The sequence below is a fragment of the Microplitis demolitor genome, chromosome 5 (assembly GCF_026212275.2).
Source record: "Microplitis demolitor isolate Queensland-Clemson2020A chromosome 5, iyMicDemo2.1a, whole genome shotgun sequence".
NCBI classification, from domain to species: domain Eukaryota; kingdom Metazoa; phylum Arthropoda; class Insecta; order Hymenoptera; family Braconidae; genus Microplitis; species Microplitis demolitor.
This window is the reverse complement of record NC_068549.1, coordinates 11,166,070-11,180,558: the sequence shown is the minus strand read 5'-3', so window position 1 is coordinate 11,180,558 and position 14,489 is coordinate 11,166,070. Positions and strand designations below refer to the sequence as shown.

The 14,489-nt window shown below is 29.3% G+C and overlaps 1 pseudogene; it reads right to left on the bottom strand.

The window, feature by feature from the left end:
• Positions 1–8,856: 8,856 nt before the first annotated feature.
• Positions 8,857–13,157, bottom strand: LOC106693120 (eukaryotic translation initiation factor 2A-like; annotated as a pseudogene).
• Positions 13,158–14,489: the final 1,332 nt, after the last annotated feature.

Genomic DNA, 14,489 nt, shown 5'->3' with positions numbered 1-14,489 from the left:
TTTTTCGTAATTCGCAAATATTTTTGAGTCTATTTGATCATATGACCTGGAATTTTCAGGAAAGTTGATGGCCAACAAACTCTTTCAATTGCCGCCTTAAACATCCAAATCGATTCATTAGTTCAAAAGTTACAAAGAGTTTACATACATACACACACACACACACACACACACACACACACACACTCGGACATCATTCCGAAAATAGTCAGAATAGCTTCCTAGGACCTCAAAACGTCGACATCTGATGAAAACTCGATTTTCGAAAATCGGGATGAAAACAATAACTTCTCGAAATTTTCGAAAATCGTCGATTTTCTTAGCGGGAAGTTAAAACAATTAGTAATTATTTTATAAATGTTGTTAGATATAAAGCATGCAATTAAATCGCATATATACATCTGATTTAAACAGCACTAGGGTCTGATTACCTGAGAATCTTTATTGCATAATAAGCTTGAATTCAATTCGTGCATGTACATTCGGCTTAAGAGACGGCCCAACTCTAATTGTCGGATATTTCCTATTAATCAATTAGCAGCTAATAAATTCGAACATGTACATTTGAATTAATAAATGACTCTAGTCTAATTAAATACCATTTTCCATTGACTAAATAGCTATCAAGAAATTCGTACATGTACATTTAATTATATAGACGGCTCTAGTTTAAGTGTCCACCATTTTCTATTGACTAGTTAGCTATCAAATAATTCATGCATATTCATTTGACTTAATAGACGGTTTTTATCTATTTATCTACGATTTTTGTTTTACTACATAGATCCCAATTAATTCGTACATGTACATTTGACTTAAGAAACGGCTCCAGTCTACCATTTTCAATTGACCAAATAGCTATCAATAAGTTTTTACTTGTATATCTTATTTAATTGGCGTTTCTGGTCTCATTACGTAGTAGATTTTTTTAAATTAGTAGCTATTTATCAAATCGTACATGTACATTTATTCGATAGACAGCTCTTGTAACAAATAGCTCTTAACTAATTACTAGGTAATTTGTTATTAAAATAATTGCAATCAATTAGTTCGTACATGTGCATTTATTTGATAAGCAGCTCTTATAGTTGACTAGTTGAATAGTTGTACATGTATGAGGCAATTAGACTAGTACTATCTGTAAAAAAAATGGCCATGTACGAACTGATTAATAGTAATTGAAGCAATGAAAAATTACCAGTTATTAGTTAAGAGCTTAATAAATGTACATGTACGAACTATTTGATTTTAATTATTTCAATAATATATGACCTCGTTACTAGTTGAGAGCTGTCTTTCAGATAAATCTAAATATCTGAACTAATTCATAGCAATGTATTTAATAAAAAGTACCAGGTAATTAGACAAGAGCTGTCTATTAAATAAATGTACATGTACGAACTGAATAATAGCAATTTATTCAATAGCAATTACCAGGTGATTAGACAAGTGTTATCTATTGAATGAATGTGCATGTACGAATTAAACAATAGAAATTACCATCAGGTAATTGGACAGAAGCTGCCTATTAAATAAATGTACATGTACGAACTGAACAATAGCAATTACCGGGTGATTAGACAAGTGCTGTGTATTGAATAAATGTGCATGTACGAACTGAACAATAGAAATTGCCAGGTGATTGGACAGGAGCTGCCTATTAAATAAATGTACATGTACGAACTGAATAATAGCAATTTATTCAATAGTAATTACCGGTTGATTAGACAAGTGCTGTCTATTGAATATATGTGCATGTACGATCTAATTCTTAGCAATTTATCCGATAGAAAATTACCAGGTATAATTAGACTTAAATTGTCTATAAATTATAGATATAAATATATATATATATATATATATATATATATATGTATATATATAAATATGTATATTTATACGAACTAATTGATAGCAATTTATATAATAAAAATTACTCGGTAATTATATAAGAGCTGTATATAAGTTCAATCAACATGTACGTACTAATTGTATACTACTTATTAAATAGAAAGTACTAGGTAATTAGACATGAGATTTTTATTGAATCAAATGTACATGTTCGAATTTATTGTAGGCTTTACATGTGATAAAATAATTAAAATTTTGTTGTATTTTATTTGGGATGTGCAATTGCAGCCATCTGTTCGTTTTCGCAAACAGCGCTCCAACGCGGTCAAAGACTAAACGTCGTATAACCATAAAAATATACCTTTATGGACCAATATTTTTCAACATTGCACGCCTCACAACGCGAAGCGATATGTATGTACATATTTATCAGCCTGGCTAACAGCGCTCCAACGCGGCCAAAGACTGAACGTCATATAACCATAGAAATATACTTTTATTGACCAGTATTTTTTTTATTAATTATAATTAAACGACACTGAATTAAACCATCGTTTTCAATAGCAAATAATTCGATGTAATTCTGAAGCTAATAAAAAAGGATTGGTCCTGATACGTTAAGTTTTTCGGGCGTAATCGTGGCACATCCACACGTACAGACATCCGGACGTCCACGAACAATTTTTTTAAATCAGATTTTTTTTAATATTAAACAAAATATATGTGTTTAAAACACATCGAATATGATAGTCAAAGTATTTCTCTTGATAATAGTGTACTTGTATTATTTTACAAATATGAAATAAATGCCACAGAGGCAATTGAAGTCTGCAAAATTGCTTGAGTTAGACATGTTGAGAGTAATGCACAACCTCAACGCTTCGCGTTATGAGGCGTTCGTGCAATTTATATTCAATAGAAACAGCTATTGATTAGAAACATAATTATTTAAATGAATAATTTATTCAGATATCAATAATTAAACTTAAAATATTACGTTTTTAATTCATAAAATAATTTAGTAACTCACTAAATTATAATTTCGTACATATAATACATAGTGAAAACATTAAATCATTGAATAGCTGGAACGGCATAGTGTTTATAGGAATATTTGATATTTCGGTGCAATAAGAAATTTTATCTCATGGTATGGTCATGTAAATCATACGATAGTTTGTGACCGGAAGGAAGTTAGCGTAGAATATTTTTTTTTTAAACTATATGCCAATTAATTGCTCCTCAAGTGCTCTTCTAGAATCCACAATTGCTCCAGGTGTATAATTAATAGTTAATTAATAATTAATTTTTTTAATAATTGCTAACTTGGAAAATTAAAATTGTTATAATTCAAAAAATAATACACTTTATACAATTTTTTTTTACTCAAAAAATTGCTCCCCACTTGCTCTATTGACTAGGCAAAAGAGTTGTCGGATTTTTGCCGTATTGATAATAATTAATTGCAATTAACTATTTGTACGTGTGAATTGCTGTGCTATGACGTCATCAATTGTCGTTGGAATTTATAAAGGCCATATTTACATGTTCTACTGCTATAGCTATTTCATGTTCGCCTTAATGTTTATTTATATTTTATAAATAATTCTAGTATTATTATAAGAAAAAATCCAAATATATATTTGAATCAGATAATTATTCTATTTTGATTATAAAAATCATTCATATTTATCGTGATCCTGCCCAAAGATTTTGTTTCAAATTGAGTTCTTAAGCTAAGATTGCCAGTCTATAATATTATAATTTATAGATAGTTATTGTTAACCTCCATTTGATATTTGAATGTGCTGTATTTCATCGAATGTTCCATAATTAAGTTGATAATCGAATTATCAAAGAATAATGTAAGTGTACTCAACTCATTTTTATAATTATAACTGAGTTAAAGTGGAAAATGTATAAACTTTTACGGTTATGAAAATGTAATCAGCAAACATATTATAATTTCTTAGGTTTTTTTTTTAATTATTGAATCATTATAATGTACTATTAACACTAATTAATTATTATGAAGTTTTTTACAATAAATAGTTTATTAAAAAATTAGAAAATCGTCAAATGTATGCTAATTTCACTTTTATAAATTTTTGTACACTCATAAAGTAGATTTTAATATTGATTTATGATAATTTTTCAGTAAATTATTACTTGGATGCTATGCCAAAATTGAAGAATATCATTAATTTTCATCAAGCATTTATTATTCCAACAATATTATAGTCAATGATCAAATATACTGACTATTTTCATAAACAACAATCCTCAAATTATTGTTCTGGTAATAAGTATTCTTATCTTTAACTTAAAATTTTTTAAGAAAAATTGATACCCTTTTTTTTTTGTTTCAGGATGTCAAGGAGTAAAAATAATGAGATATATGTAAATTTATTTTTATTACTGAACTTTATTTATAGATATAGGTTTTTACATATAATAAGGGAAAAATAAAAGTGTAAGTTCTGTTTGATCCAGGTGTTATTAAATATTGCTTATCATTACAAATCAAACTCTTTAATTTCTAAACTAGTACATAAAATAATAAAAACGCTTTAACTTCTCTTAATTTTGGTGCAAACTTTTGTGATTTCTGTTGCATATCGTTAATCTGTGTCCATACATTATTTATGGATCGGGTATATGCAATATAATGTGGTATACTTAGTGGATTGTCAGGTGGAGCGAACTCTATGACACCAGACAACAGAAATGACATTTCGAATACCTCCAAACGGTGTGGTATTTCCTCCAAATAATATCCTGTTCGTTGTTTTATACCGGAATTAGCACAGTATATATTCGACTCATAAAAGTGTTCAATATTAAGACATAAGCATGAAGTAACGGTAGTTTGTTTTTTGGCAGATAAAGTTTTACACGCGTCACATAAATAAAGATGTTTTTTTCTAACTTCTTGACGGATACAATGTTCCAAAGATTGAAGTCCATTTTTCCAAACTAATGTAGCATTTATATTCAACACTGGTGCTTTTACAGATTTCAAGTAATTACATTTATTGTTGGTACAGTATCTTTGTTCAGTGTTACAATTTGACTCGTTTATAATCCACGAGAAAGTTCTTGAAACATCATCACGACAGTTAATAGAATAATTTTCTTCTGGGTATTTATTACTATTAAATAAATAACTCAGTCGTTTTTTACTAAAAGATGCATTCGCGCCGAATTCAGTATAATGTAATAAACAAGAGAAGAAAGAGTTGGGTTTGATTTGACAATCTACAAAATTTTTAAAATTACTAAAATTTAAGTAACTAAACGATACAACCTCCATCAAACTATCGAAAAGGCATGGATTGTACAATCTTAATTTCTTCCCTTTTATCGGGTATGCACGGATAAATTGTCCATTGCGAATAATTTGTTTTGTCTTTATTGTCTTGTTTTTAGGTAATTTATTATTTGCTTTAGCATGAAATATTTGCACTTCTGGGAAAGGTGTTACATATTTACCTCGTTTAGACTTAGGACTTGACTTATAAGTAACTTTATCTATTCTTTTCTCTCTTATTTTACTACATTTTAATTGAAAATTGGGTATTTCTGATTCTAATTTTATAGAAAAATTTTCATCAGAATTTTTTTCTAAAGAAAAGTTAGTATCATTAACAGATGACAGTAACAAATATTTAGGATTAATAAGGTCTGTAAGCTCTTCATCAATAATTTTACTTTCAACTTTTAAAGGGGTTGAGACAAATATTGGTTTAGATAATTCATCTTTGTCAAAAATTAAATTAAGATCTGCATTTAATTTGTGAACTGGATCGAATAAACCATTATTATAATTAAAAATTGAGTTTAAATCTTCTGAACTATGAACTAAGTCGAATAAATCATTATTATTATTATTATTATATTATTATTATTATCATTAAAAATTGAGTTGGAATCGTCTATTCTTTGAACTGGATCTGATGAATCATCATTTGAATTTTTGTTCAAATCTTCTGAAACTTGAACTGGTTTGTCTGGTAAAATATCACGAAAATGTAAATTTGAATCATCTTGTTTCGTAAATGACGTGTCGCTTTCTTCAGAGCTTAAACTAATAGGCTGGACTTGATTTCTCCAATTTTCCTGTAATTTAAACATACTGTCAATGTTTATTTTATTCTGTTTTTTACCTTTATCTTTTTTTAGCTGTTTTTCTTCCATTTTTAACTGTTCAAGTGCCGCTCTTGCTTCTTTGATTTTTGAAAAGATTGATCTTAAATGCTTAACTAGAAATTTATCCACTCGGACTGGCTGATAATTTTCCAATTGATTGCTTTTAATCAAATTAAAATAATTTTCAGATCGTGCTGATGTTGGAACCAGATTTTTGCAACCATAAGGACCTTTCATAACGTTTGACCACGATGGAAACTTTTTAAATATTATCTTCAAACTAGGTAAAATAGGACAGTAGTAGCTATTAATATTACTATAGTTTATGGATGCATTGGAAGATTTATCTATGCAAGTTTCGATAACCAATCTCTCAATTTAGTCATCAAGTTCATTAGGTTCTTTTAAACGACATTCAATGTCATCCATTTCGATGAGCTCTTCATGACAAGATAAGTGATCATCACAAAATTTTTTTTCTTCACAGGGAGTAGCTTTTTTTAAATTCTTATAATTTATACTGTCATCAAATTCAAAAGTTTTAATTTGATCTAATAACGATCTAATATCATCTGTGACATTATAATTATTTTGAGAAATCTTTAAAACGGCTCTCATTAATTTTTCTAATACTACCAAATTTTCTGCCGTAGTCATCAGTCCAAAAGCACGTAGATAAAAATCCTTAACTGCAGCATTAACGTTAGCAAAGCAACGCAAACGCGAAACCCAATGAATAAAATGGGCTATGTCAATCCGCAAATAAGGTTTTAATAAAATTTTAGTTTTATTAGTTAGAAAGCGATAACACATTAATAAGTATTGATTATAGGTGATATTATTCGTAGCTAAGCAGATGGCATTTTGTAGTGGTTTCGACATGTCTGTTACGATCTCCAGTGGAATATTAGCATTATTCGAAAACCAATCTTTCAACCAGAACTCTATGATAGCAGTATCATGTCGCTCAGACAGCATTTGAGAGACCGGAACGATTAATTTATCAATGTACGTCACGATCTGATACAAAAAAATCGGACCATTAGAGTAATTGTCTTGCCGGGGAATTCGTCTAGCTATGCTTCCTGTAGCATCGACGGTAACGCAAGGATTCAAGCTCAATAAATCATTAAAAACATCTATTTGTTCAGGTGTCCAATAAAATTGAAAAAACTTGTCTTTTCCAAACTGTTGAAGGGCTGATTGAAACTCTACATTTTTTTTAATCTGTCCAAAGATTCCCATAATGTACCTTCTATTCCTAATTCTTCGTTAATTGCTTCCTGTCTAATTTTATTACAAACAACAGTGTTCGAGATAATCGGTGGCATTTGTTGCCCATATTCATGGAATTTGTCTATTAATTTCGCTCTAAAATTTTCTGTTTTTGTAGATTTTAGTTTTTGTTTAAATTCTTCACGTAGAGGTCCTGAAATGTGTCTTTTTTTTTATGAGGAACTTTTTTTGTGTCTAAGGTTATTATGTTCAAGGTGATGTTATCTTTTTGACTAAAATTAAATATTCCTTCACCATAAATAGCAGCTTTGCAATTTTTGTCGGTGCAAAATCCATTTATTTTAATAATAAAATTATTGTTATCAATTAAATTATCTTGAAAGATATTATGAGTTTTTAAATTAAATGCGCATGGTAATTTTTTACTTAAATATATTAATTCACAAACAATATGTGCCCAACCTTTCTGAAAAGTCCAATATGATTTTTTGTTTTTATCTATTTTTTCATTCGGTTTGATTGATGACCATTGTGTTTCCGAAAATGTAATATTAAAATTAAGAATTTTATTTTTGCAAGAATGATTATTATTTTGTGGGTAGAGAGGGAAATCTTCTGATATAGGTTCATGCATTTCATCGGAATCTCTTTTTTCATCAATATTATCCTCTTCAATGGAGTCTATATTTTTTGTTTTGAAAATTTCATTTCGATACTCTTTATAACTTTTGTAAATTGCATTTCTATTTTGGCTAACATAGAAATATAAGTTGAGCGGTTTCATTCGATATTTCCCAGTATCATATAACCAATTTGAACAAATTTCCACCCACATATGATTTTTTTTGACTTCAAGTTATCATGACTAGTACATAATTCGAAATTTTTGATCACATCAAAAATTTCAAAATGAGACACAGCTGCCCAAGACGTCATTTTTAAAAACTATCTTTTTATAATTAATGCATCACTTATTATTTAACAACACAATTTTTAATGATCATTCATCAAGTTACACCAATAATTGTTTTTCTTTATATATACTCTCTTATTATAACTGTTATTTTTTAAATAAAAATTAAACAATCATTATTATTTAAGAAATTATTTTTTTATTATTTAATAATATTATATTTCACAATAACACATCGAAACAGAGTAATCATTGTTTTTATCAGATGTACGTTATTCGCGACTGTCAATTGATTCGTTGCTATTATAAAAAGAAATATTTTTTAATAATTAATGCACTTTTAGTTAATAATTCTATGATATTTGACGAGAATAGCGCATTAAAACACAGCAGTCATTTTTTTGGGGTACATTATGTTTGACTTTCAATTGTTTCATTATTAATCAATATTATTATTATTTTATAAAACAAGAAAGGGAAAATTTTACAACGCAAAATAATAATGTTAAGCCTTTGTTACTTTTTTTTTTAATTTATTTAATTAGAATTTAAAATTTGCCTTAACTGAAATGAGTAAATCTAATATTTTGTGGCATGTTTTTCAAAGAGAACTATTCCAAACTTACACATTTATTATAAGAAGTTGAAAAACTTTATATGAAAGTTTTGTATTTAATATTATTCATCATAATTTATTTTATTAGGTTTATCTGTCCAACAATAGCCAAAAAATGTTCGGATGTCAGCTTATTTTATTATTAACATTATAATAAATTTTATTCAAAAAATTTTTCTACAAAAAGTAGTGAATGCAATTTTAACATCTATATAACAAAATGGATTGAACAATGGATAATATTACTTTAAACTTGGTAAATTTATTAAAAGAATATTATTTTATTCTTTGGCAGCTCCATTTTTACTACACAGCTAAGTGTCTACATTAAGAAGTTGCATAAAAACTTCTGAAGCATCAATTCTTAAATTAATAAAAATTTTTTTTATAGTTGATCTATTTGTATTTCGTAGTAAATTTATAATAATGCGAAGAACAGAAGAAAAATTAACGTTAGCAATAACGTTAATTACAGATTGAACTTATTGATGTTGATTAAAGATGAGACACAGCAGATGATGATAAACTTAATCCAATCGCACGATGAACTAAAACAGAAATAATAAAAGTAAATTATAAAGAAAAAATACCGAATGCTTATTATAAATAATAAAAATGTTAAAATTAGTAAACATAATATGATCCTTTTTAATGAATAAAATATCAACTTTTTTACCAATTATTTTAACTTTTAACTTCTAATTTTTCGCTACATTACTGTCATCTTGACATTTTTTAAATATTCGCATTAAATACCAGCTCAAATAATCTTACAGAAAATATATAATTGTTCTTTAATATATCAGCTACTTACATGTTGCTAGATAGATTAGCTGTCGTATACTATTAACACCGTTGATTTTCAATTAATATACATTTATTGATCCGTGTAAATTTAAGCCAAGTATTCGAGGAGTAACTGCAAAAAAAATGTGTAAAGCAATCAGTGATTAAAATGTTTTTAAAGATACAGAAAAATACAATTTTTGCTAATTGAAAAATTTTTTTTTACTGAAGAATTTTATTTCCTTGTAAATTTTTTTGAATCGATAAAATGTTTTTTTTTCTCTTGCAAAAATTCTTTTTTTCTGATGTATAATGAAAAAATATTAACACAAAAAGACTTACTACATTTTTTTTCTGCACATTAGCTTCCAACTCTTTTTTAACTTTTTTAAGCTTCGCACTTCTTCTTGGCCTTGAGCGCGGCTTTTGACGACGCGTTGGTGGTGTTTTTCTTGGAAGCATCGTTATCATCGTTATTGTCATTCAATTTGAAATTTATTGTACGACTACGAGCCGAGGAGGGTCTGTATACTTGCTTAGAAGCCTGGGTACTAGGTGCAATACCTTCAACAGCTTTGTAACTAATTGCTTGTTCCGGGAAGGAATTTACCGGAAGCCGTTGCCAAAGGACTTTTCACGATTCTTCTTGCTTGTTTCAAGGCTTTTAGTACAATGGAGTACCAGTGTAATGCCAAATTTTAAACCCATTAGCCTTATAGAACCTCGATGCAGTGGTAGCAGTCATAAAATCGTGACCGTCTGGTGACAAGTGAAGCAGAGTAACAATGGCCGTGTCACCCTTCGTATTGAATTAAAGCAGTGCTTGCTTACTGTAATACGAAACTCCAGTTTTGTCAATGTCTATACTGGTCAGAATCAATACACTTGTACTCTGACTTCCAGTAAAAATCAACTCTATCAAGCTGGAAAAAGCTCTTGGTTGCTAAAGATTGTAAACTGTCCAGTTTTGGGTACTCGAAGAGTCTAGCTAACGATTGTTGTCTAGTTTTGCCCGGTGTATAGATTACAATGTGCTAAGAAGCGTTTCCAGGTGCTATTTTAAATCTTTCGGCTTTGGTTACATCTATACGATGAACAAATTTTTCAAAATCTGCATTTTCGTAAATTACTATGTCCGTGTTGATCAAAATCGCGCAGATTTATTCATCGTCTGACCAATCGGGCTCCCAATCAATTTATTGTTTTTGGTTAAAACTTTGAACATGTTCGCCGTCTTTTGACCCAGATGTGGAGTTGAGGGTTTCCTTGAGGATTAGCTGCTGATACGATGAAAGGCTCCCTTATTATTTAAGATGTTTCAAGAGTTGAAAACTGTAGAGCACATACTTTAGGCTTTTTGATGACGGCGACCACAGCTCAAGTACTGCACGAAACAATTTTAGTAGTAGCTCCAGAATTGCAAACCGGGATGTTTACCATCTGGACTAAATGTCTTACCCTTGCAATTTTTACCGTCGTCTTTAACAAAGGAAAACACTTCCTCGTACCTTTGAGGACTTTAGCTCAAGCAACAACTCCATTATCTGTATCGGTGATGGTGAGATTCTGAGAATTTTCCACAAGACGTGTGATGAAAAAGGGAAAAATCCCAATTGCACTATTTATTATATCCACTACCTCCATATCTATCAAGTCGGACGGTTTGCTCGCAACATGAAAATGAATTCCTTAAATATTATTCTATTCAATATGCAATTTATTTCCAACTTACACATCAAATACTGACCAGTAATGTTCAATATTATAACGGTGACCTTGGCTACTTCGTGTCCAGTAGCCACGAACCACAGTTACAAAATAGCCCGATTAAATAATTAATTATTAATTATAAATATGAATTTTAATTATTATATTGCTGGTTCTGAACGCGGGAAATAGATCTCAGGGATGGGTCGACTCGTCTTGACCGGACACGCGGCTGAAATTTAACTTATTCTAAAGACACTGGTGATGAAAAGTAATTTCTTTCAGACTTAATTTAATTATTATATACAAATTTTATTTAACCAAATTCCCAATATATACAAAATTTCCCCTTGCTTATAAATTAATAAATGTTCAGCGACAACAAATAAATTTATTTAACGCACCAAGCTTAATGAACACGGGAAAATAAAGTCTAATAATCATTTACGCTAAATCGCGTTGAAGAGAGATAAATGTAAATAAATTTATTATAAATCTTATCTGGATTTTATTGAGTAGGACGTACTGCAGGAACTGGACGCCGCTGCATCATGGACCTCCTCTTCTAGATCCTGACTGTTGATATTTTGTAAACCAGTTTATATAGATAATAAAATTAATTTAAAATTTACAGTTTTCACAAATAAGGAAATCGAGTGAACCGAATGGCTAATCGCGAGGATGTCGTTGTCACTGCTTCGACTTGAGTGTCTCTTAAATTGATTGCCTGCACTTGAATCTCGAGTCGATCGCTTGGACTTGAATCTCGATTGAAATCTTGAACTTAAATTGATTGCCTGCCCTTGAATCGCCTCTTTTATCTAGTCGTCTTAGGCCCCAACCTCCGATGACCCCTACCTAATTATGCGCACATGACCAATTTACGGTCACCTGCTGCGTGGAATCATCCCCTGTGGTCTAACGCCTAGCTCAGCCAAACTCGGCAATCAGGCTGTAACGAGAGAGAGAGAGAAAGACCAAAAACCAACAAGGACAGCGAGAGAGCCACACTCTCACGTCGTACCAATGCTGCCCGGTTATAATATATTTTCCATTTAATATTGCCTTGCGTGAACATTATAAATTATGATAATGGTCAACATGACAATATCTGGTAGCAGAAACGGAGATGGTTTAAATATATAAAATTATTGAGCCACAATTCAATTACTCTTAAGAAATATCGAATTGCCAATTTATTGTTAATAACGGAATTAAACATTTATTTATTACAATATCTGGATACATTTAAACTTCAAACGTAAACTGTGGTTGCACTTGATCTAGTCTTGGGTAGTTCGCGAACGACCTAGGTCGGAAGAGCGCTCCTTTAGGTGAACTATGCGAACTAGTTCGTCGATGATCTCGCTCTTAGTTCTTTTTATATTTTTTTAGCGTCGGTTTAACTAGACACTGGCGCTATGTGACCAACCGAGTTATTTACTTTTTCTGTGCGCGCCTTGATATTGCGAGAGACTATTTTTATATATTAGATCATTACTCAACGAGACTAGCTGTTGACTAATGATTAATATAAATTATTGAATTTTTTCATTTTTACTTAAGTAAAAGATTTGATGTGCTATAAAAAAATGTCAACTTTAATTGTGATAATTAGCATTTTTTAAGTATTGTAATATAATTACGCATTATACTAGAAACGAGACTAGCTGTTGACTAATTATTAATATAAATTCTTTTATTTTTTCATTCTTATTTAAATAAAAAATTTTATGTTCCATAAATAAACAGAACCAGCATTAATCATAAATATATTTTTTTTCTATTTATTGTTTTTATTAAATTATTTAAACAAAAGAACTAATGAACTAAAAGAACGAACTAGTTCGCCATTGGATTATGAACTAAATTGAGCGCTCTCAGTGGTGACCGATTAGGCCCAAGACTAACTTGATCCTGGTGACAATAACCTAAGTTTAATATGTAAATAATAAACATTAGGGCGAACACGAAATAGCTATAGCAGTAGTACATGTAAATATGGCCTTTATAAATTCCAACGACAATTGATGACGTCATAGCACAGCAATTAACACGTACAAATAGTTAATTGCAATTAATTATTATAAATACGGCAAAAATCCGACAACTCTTTTGCCTAGTCAATTGAGCAAGTAGGGAGCAATTTTTTGAGTAAAAAAAAATTGTATAAAGTGTATTATTTTTTGAACTATAAAAATTTTAATTTTCCAAGTTAACAATTTTTAAAAAAATTAATTATTAATTAACTATTAATTGTAGCAATTGTGGATTCTGGAAGAGCATTTGAGGACCCGAGAAAAAATGTTTATATATAATCATACATAATTATATATGATGATATATATAATACAATATTTAAACGGAGAAAGTCATATGTCGCGTCATATATAATTATATATGATTATATATAATACTATTCCGAGAAATTTTTTTCATATAGAATCATATATAATTATATATAATCTTATATATATATCCATATATAATTGTATACAATTATATATGGATATACATAATTATATATGATTATATATAATGCAATATTTTAACGGAGAGTGTCATGTGTAGCTCCATATATAATTATATATGATTATATATAATACTATTCCGAGAAATTTTTTTCATATAGAATCATATATAATTATATATATCCATATATAATTGTATACAATCATTAGGGTGTTTAAAAAAAAAATAATTTTTTTTTTCATGGTATTCAAAAATTGAAAGTATCCAGTTTTTCAATCGGTTGAATTTCAAATAATTTTGTGAAATTATTCAATGTTTCCCAAAATTTTATATAAGTTTTTTTAAATTCCACATCACAACAGAAAATCAAAAAATTTGAAGAAACTTAATAAAATTTTATATAATTATCATCGAGGCCGACAAAAATTAAATTTCATATAAGTTCATGGAGTTTTTTTAAATTGTGTAAAAATCCATCACGAAAACTTATGAACTCGGTCTTTACCGGCATTTCACTCTAAATACATCAATTAAGCACATGACTTGAACTCTCGTGATGTGGACCAGTGATCAACGTTCAGGATTTCCAGCCGAAAGGAGCCGTGTTCGAACCCAGCAGACGCCCAGGAATTTTTCATCATTTACTGCTATCAATTCTTGTTTCTGAATTTGTAATGCGTTCGCGCGGTAATAACCAAATCAAAAATTTGGTATTTAATTTTTTTTTTTTTTTCAAAAATATTTTTTAATTATATATAG